Below are 7,783 nucleotides of genomic sequence, written 5' to 3' on the forward strand. Positions count from 1 at the left end.
TTAAGAAATGGCAGTTAATTTAAAAAAAAATAGAAATATTCAGTAGACCAGGAGCATCTTTGGAAAAAATGAACTGGATTCAAAAGGAAAGTGTTTGAAAAATCCGTAAAGAGGGCTATGGGCAGGACCCCTGGGCTGGAGGCCCTGATGGGCCCCTGCCGACACTGTAAAATGCTGCTGTACCAAGCAAAAAAAGGCAAGAACAAGAGCAAAGGTCGTACCAGTCAAAATATCAAAGCTGTGGACCAAGGCATTGGTTTAGTACAATATGTAGGCTATAAACTTACAGGCCTTAAGAGGGAGGACAGAAAGTAATGCAGATTCTTAGTTTGAAGGACAGCATCTAAAGCACTCAAAAATTAACCTAGGCTTAGTTGGCTTAGTAAAGTTATGAGGGAGACGAAGTATGATGTACCCAATCTTAAATCTTTATTTAGCTATTGCTGCACATACCATTGGCCTTGTTTCTCAAACAATGCCAAAGCATTTTTATCTAGGTATTTTTCTCAACCGTGTGTTCTGAGAAAGTAAAATGGAAATGAGAGACAAAAAGGCCAAGAGGAATGGCACTATGGCAAACTAGGAAACTTGACAATACTCCAACAATCTTTTTGAAAAGTGATATCTAGCACATATTAACCTATTGCTGTGCTGCGTGACTTGCAGAGTAAAGATCACTTATTTGTAGACACACGCTGACTCGAACTGTTTTTGCAGTTCTGTATCCTTCCGCTGTCAGACACTAGTGTAACGTAGGTCAGTATCGTTTTCCTGTGGTGTTCACTATTTTCATGCTCTCCTATGCATGCAGCGGCATGTTTCCAGTCGCTAAAGCCAGTTTCGAATATGGACTGACAGTTACCATCACTGAAGATGCGGCATGCAAAACAAAACACACAGCCGGTGGAAGGGGAATATAAGATCCATTTCCTTGATATGTACTCACCATTTACGAGCTTGTGTTTGAAGTGAAATTTGGAGAAAAAAGTCTCTGCTGTTTGTATACTCATTCTGAAGGGGTCGTGGAGTCAGGAATGAAATCACCTGGCACTCGTAACGGCTGCCCATATACCAACTCAGCCACAGACGACTGCACGTCCTCTTTTGTAGCAGTTCTGAGCACCAGCAGGACCCACAGGAGATGATAATGCCAACGCTCGTAGGTCAGGGAAGCCCTTAGAGCAGACTGTAAGGAGCATAGGCTATTGGACTGCAAGTGATACACCGTGATGTGATGTAGCCTAACGTCAAAGTCCTGGGCCACCGCAGCCCAGAGGTTTGATATCAAATGGGGACTGCTGCCAGAGGAAATATCAGATAGTACGCCAAACTGAACATCCCAGGTGCTGATGAACGCTCGAGCCATGTTTGTGGCCGTCACAGATGCTGGAGAGACGACCTTTGTCCACCTGCTGGTTGGATCCACCATGGTAAGGAGGTGTGTGAAACTGCGGGGGGGGGGGAGACGTGGAAAGGACCAACAAGGACCACATTGACATGGTCAAACCATCGCTCAGGGACCTCGAAAGGTGCCAATGGTGCCTGAACATATGGTTAATTTTTGTCCGCTGGCACTCCACACAAGCTAGAGTCCAATCACGTACATCCTTTCTGAGGTCACGCCAGACAAACTTTAGTGCAAGCGGTGTCTGTGAAGTCTTCCGGCCCAGATGCGAGAGACCATGTATAGAGTCGAAAACACTCTGTCTTCAGTTTGTGGGCATGATGGGGTAAGGGCGACTGGTTGAGACATCGCACAGGAGAGAAATGTCGGAAAAACAGCAGGGCTGTGACTGCTGTTCAGTAAGCTTAGATTTTCTGAGTTACTAACTTGGTTGGCTGCCATGCCGGCACAGTCAATCTCTATGTTTACGGCCTCTATGGCTGGCCGTAAGAGGCCATCAGCTACAGCATTATTTTTCCCCTTGATATGTCATATGTCCATTGTGAACTCCGATATGCAGGCCAGGTGGTGTTGCTGCCTTGCAGGGTCTGATGTTTCGGCCATTGCGTGCGCGAGGAGTTTGTGGTCAACAAATGCTGTGAAATGGCAACCCTCTAGAAGACAACGTAAATGGCAGGCAGCCAGCGAGAGACCGAGAAGCTTACGGTCAAATGTGCTGTGCTTGCTTTCAGGGTGACGGAGCTGCTGACTGAAGAAGGCGAGCAGCTATCACATGTCTCCGATCAGCTGTTCATGCACGGCTCCCACAGCATAGTCTGAGGCATCAGTTGCCATGGCTATAGGTGCATTGGGGGCAGGGGTGCACCAGCAGGGTCATGTTAGAAAGAGTTCATTTGGTATCATCAAATGCCCAGGTCATGTCCGCTGACCAGTCACGCACTTGATTAGGGGTATTGCCTTTAAGCACCCTATACGGTTGCAAGAAAAAGTTTGTGAACCCTTTGCAATTACCTGGTTTTCTGCATTGATTATTCATAAAGTGTCAAATCTTCATCTAAGTCACAATAATAGACAAATACAATCTGCCAAAATGAATAACACACAAACAATTGACCTACTTCTCGTCAATACTGAATACACCATTTAAACAATCATAGTCTAGGTTCAAAAAAGTAAGTGAACGTCTGGGTTAATGCCTTCTACAAAAGCTATTTGGAGTCAATGAGATGAGATTGGAGGTGTGGGTTGTAGAGGTGCCCTCCCCTATAAAAAAGACACACAAAGTCAGGTTACTGACAGAGCCTGTGCTTCTCAAGAAAGATCTCTTTATATGCACTATCCCTAGATCAAAACAATTTTCAGAGGATCTTAGAAGAAGAATTGTTGAAATGCATGAAGCTGGAAAAGGCTACCAAAACGTTTCTGAACACCTGAGTGTTCATCAGTCCACAGTCAGAGAAATTGTCTACAAATGGAGGAAACTCAGTACTGTTGCTACTCTCCCTTTGGAAAAAAATTAACTTTCTGGCTAAACATGCTGCAAAGTCTTGGATGTGTGGGTCTAGGTAACAATCAGGGGTGGTGGCCCTGTTAATGTTTCAGTAATCGCCACATGGGCGGCAACCACCATCGGACATAGGGACCATATGGAGGGTGAAGTCCAGGGGCTATTCGACTGGCGTACAGTTCCAAGTCTTCCCATGTTGGTGTATTTGGCTTTCGCAGTTGCCAGCTTTTCTGAGTCCAGTCTACATGTGCGGGCACGGCCAGTTTGACAATGTGGTGCTTGACTCCATGTTTTGTGACTGTTATGGAGAATGTGAACTTGATGATGTCTGGGAATTCGCCCAGCAGTTATGTAAACTCACGTGCAGTGGTGCGTGTACTTAACAGAGTCATTGTGGAGAACTTACGGGGGGAGCAGAGTAACGACACAAAATGTTTGACATCCACAAGCCGGCAGTTCTTAAGATAGACTAACAGTCCTTGGGCACAGAGGAAATCTGTATCGAGCGGAGGTCTTGCCACTTTAGCCGGGACGAAGTCCCATGTGTAACATCGCCCACTGAAGCAGAGTGTCACCCATTGTGACCTGAAGGTCTGGATCCTGCTTCCACTGGCGACCTCAGCGAGGTTTCGTTGCTCTGTGCCTTCTCATCGATCGGCGTTGCTGGCAGCACGCTCACTTGAGCACCCGTGTCACACTCGAAGCGTTGCCCTGAAAGGGTGTCCGTAATGAACAGCAGATGACCCTGGCGGCTGGAACCCACGCTGTTCACAGACCTCTGATGTTCCGATGTGCTGGCACTGTTGAAGCTGCAAGGCAGTCAACACTTCCTAGCGTTTCTACCAAAGTGAGAGCGGTAAAAGCACAGGCCCGGTGTTGTCTGTTTCGCAGCTGCAGGCATCCTTAAGTTGAGGGTCTTGCTGAACGGGTTAATTGAGGTAGAGAAAGGAGGAAGAATGATGCACTACTGCCAAGCTGAGGGTAGACTATCAGCCATTTTAGCAAGCTCGCTATAGTCCTTCACAGGTGCATTAGCGAGGGCTGTGCGAACTTGATCAGGCATTTTCTGCATGAAGTTCTTTAAAAATAAAACAAGGATGGTGATTTCCCTGGAGAGACAGCATGTGGTCAATTAGCTCCGAAGCCTCACCATTGTCGAGACCAGGTAAGGAGAGCAATTGTTTGGTGCGCTCAGACCAAAAGGGTGTAAAAAGTGAGTTTTCAGCATCGGTATTTATTGTGTTCAGGCGGCCACTCACCACTCTCACAGCCATGGAGTTGCTGAGTGACGCCTCCAGTTAGTAAAATTTGGAGTTATCGGAGATTTCTCGCAGAGCAAACTGGGCCTCAGTTTGCATGAACCAAGCGACGGCATTTTGCTCCCAAAACTCCAGCAGTTTCAAAGCGATTGTGTTGGCCAACATGCTCAATAACTCCGGAATCGTCTTAGAATATCGGGGTCAGCAATGTAGGTTTTCACAAATAAAACAAAGTGAGGCATTTTATGTTTAATGAAACCCATAACAATTTTATTGTACTGCAAAACCTAAACACAAAAGCGTGCTAATAACTAGGTTATCATGTCAGACTAGCCTATTGAAAGGAAACACCAACTCAATATCGGTGGTTGTGAATTATGTACATTTCTCCTGGGGTGTATGGGGTGTCAGGGAGGGGTAGCACCTCTGGTGGGGGAACATGTCGCGTCCTTTTCAGGTGGTTTGTCCACCTTTGGTCCCCATCTGGCACTCAGCTCTCACCTGTGGCTCCCCGTAGCTGTTTGCACGTAACAGCGGCCACACCCCGAGCAATGGCTTCGACAAGCCAGCTAAACCAGGTGAGGGTAGCCGATGGGTCTCAAAGCCTCGGTGAGATAGAGAATTGTCTATCCCAGCATGTGAAGACAGACTCCAGCGGATTGGGCGGACGAGACCAATGGAAGCTTCAACGGTCAAGAAGGCGGTCTCTGCAAGCGTCATGGAACATGTAGAGCAGGACAAGACACAGAAGACGTCCTGGTCATCCACTGCACCTAGTCCCATCTCCAGCCATCTCAACTCTTGTCTTTCCACTGGTTCCAGATGGGAATTGGGAAGAGAGAGTGAGGCTGACGCTGTGCAACTCTCCCTCACTTAAATCTAAATCAAGCGCTAGTCTTGACACCATCATCCTCCACATTGGTGTTGAGGTCTTTATCAACGATGATGGATGAACAACAATATTTCTCCCAATTATGTTAGTCTACAATGGATCAGCGTACAGAAGGGAGATTGAAAATCAGGCTGAGTGGTGCCACAACAACAACCTCTCCCTCAATGGCAGCAAGGCTAAGGAGCTGATTATTGACCTGGAGGTGGCCCATGAGCCAGTCCTCGTCGGAGGATCAGAGGAGGAGAGGGTCAGCAACTTTAAATTGCTCGGAGTAAGAGGACCTGTCCTGGACCCCGCAATTATGAAGAAAGCACAGCAGTGTCTCTACCTCCTTAGGTGTTTATGAAGGCTCAGCATGATATCTGAAACCTTCACAAACTTCTGTAGATGTATGGTGGAGAATTTATTGACTGGCTATATCACAACCTAGTATAGAAACACCAATGCCCTTGAACAGAAAATCCACAAAAAAGAAGCAGTTACAGCCCAGTCTATATTGGGTAAAGCCCTTCCCATCCACACGAAGCATTGAGCACATCCACACGAAGCATTGTTACAGGTAAGCATCATCCATCATCAGGGTCCTCCACCAACCAGGATGTGCTTTCTTCTCGCTGTTGCCATCAGGAGGAAGCGACAGAAGCCTCAAACTCACACCACTAGGTTCAGGAACAGTTATTATCCCTCAAACATCGGGCTCTTGAACCAAAGGGAATAACTTCACTGAACTGTTCCCACAACCTATGGACTCACTTTTCCGGACTGTTCATCTCATGCTCTTGATATTTATTCCTTATTTATTTATTATTATTTTTTTCTTTTTGTATTTGCGCAGTTTGTTGTCTCTTGCATACTGGTTGAACACCCAGTTGGTGCGGTCTTTCATTGATTCTATTATGGTTATTATTCAATTATGGATTTATTGCGTATACGTGCAAGAAAATGAATCTCAGGTTTGTAAATGGTGACATATATGTACTTTGATAATGAATTAACTTTGAATTTGAACCTTGAAGTTGGACTGAAGTGAGAAGGCCCAGGCCAGAGAGCGAGGAACAAGCGGATGTTTGGCCAATTTAAGTGCAGGGCCAGATTGAAAAGGTCAGGATGTCGGGGCCAGAGGTGAGGGACAGGCCGGTTTTCAGATCACTCCTCTGCGAGGTTTACTCATGTCTGCACTGAACCGAGGCTGTGGCCTTGTAATATGAAGGGTTAGTTTACTTGCTGTTCAAAAGCTGCTTCCGCCATGCCGGTCATTGATTGGCCCATTCGGGGGATGCAGCACCTCTTTCCCATTGGCTGCCTTGTGCGCCACGGCACCGGTGTCCGGTTCTGGGCGCCTCAGTGGTATAAGTAGCACGTGCGAGAGACTCACGGGCTTTTCCTTTCTCTCCAGGACTCCTCTTCACACTGAGGGCGCGACCAGTGCTGAAGAGCCACTGGGAAAGTGTGCTGTAAATGTAGTAGGGTCCACACACACTTAGCTAAGTATCTGTTTATTGAATGTTTCGTTTTGTAGTTGTGTAACTTGAGGAGACCTAAGGAAGTTAGAGGTGTTACTGAATAATCAGTGTCACAGTTTTCATAACCTAGGGTGGCTTAGATGTGTTCTTGTCTGACTTAGAAGTTTGGTCAAATGTTTTACTGTTTGTCGGTAAATAAATGGCTAACGTGCTTATTCGTAATCAGTGTCTTCTGTTTCACTTATCAATCCCTTGAACCTGCTTTCCCGTAACAGGCCTGCAACTAACGGGCTCCTCATCCTGCTGCAGCAATAAACTGGCTTCGTGGCTCTGGACTCACTTTTGTGAACTTTAGTTCTGACTGTTGTTTGTTTACTTTTTACTGTTTGCATGATTTGTTCTCATTTTCACACATTGGTTGTTTGAAGGCCTTTTTGAAAAATGGGTTCTGCTGTTTTTAGAACATTGAACACTACAGCACAGGAATAGGCCCTTCAGCCTGCAATGTTATACTGAACCTGCTAAAAAGTAAATCAAAAAAACCCCAAAAACTAATTCTTCCTACCTACACAATGTCCATATCCCTCCATTTTCCTCTTATTCATGTGCCTATCTAAATGTCTGTTAAAAGCTACTGATGTATTTGTCTGCACCACCACACCAGGCAGTGCATTCCGGGTGTTAATGACTCTCTGAGTAATAAACTTAACCCTCACATCCTCTTTGAATCTGCCCCTCTCACCAAAGCATGCCCTCTGGTATTAGACATTTCCACCCTGGGAATAAGATACACTCTGTCCACTCTGTCTGTGCTTCTTATAATCTTATAAACCTCTATCAGATCTCCCCTCGGCCCTGGCTGCTCCAGAGAAAACACTGTCTTGGCCTTAACAGTGTACTGTCTCCTTGCATTTTCTCTACCAGGGTGCAACATCTCACATTTATCTGGGTTAGACTTCATCTGCCATTTCTCAGCCCATATTTGCAGATGATCTATATAGTGCTTTATTCTTTGTCAGTTGTCTACACTATCCACAACTCCACCAATCTTGGTATCTTCATAAACTTACTAACCCACCCATCTAAATTTTCATCCAGGTCATTTATATAACTCACAAACAGCAGAGGTTCCAGCACAGATCCTTGCAGAACATCGCCTAATTACAGACCTCTGATTTGAATAAGCACCTTCGACCACAATCAGTTCTGAGCCCAAAACAGCCAATTCGCCGTGGACCACATGCATCCTAATCTTCT

Source organism: Mobula hypostoma, chromosome 12, assembly GCF_963921235.1.
Source record: "Mobula hypostoma chromosome 12, sMobHyp1.1, whole genome shotgun sequence".
Lineage (NCBI taxonomy): Eukaryota > Metazoa > Chordata > Chondrichthyes > Myliobatiformes > Myliobatidae > Mobula > Mobula hypostoma.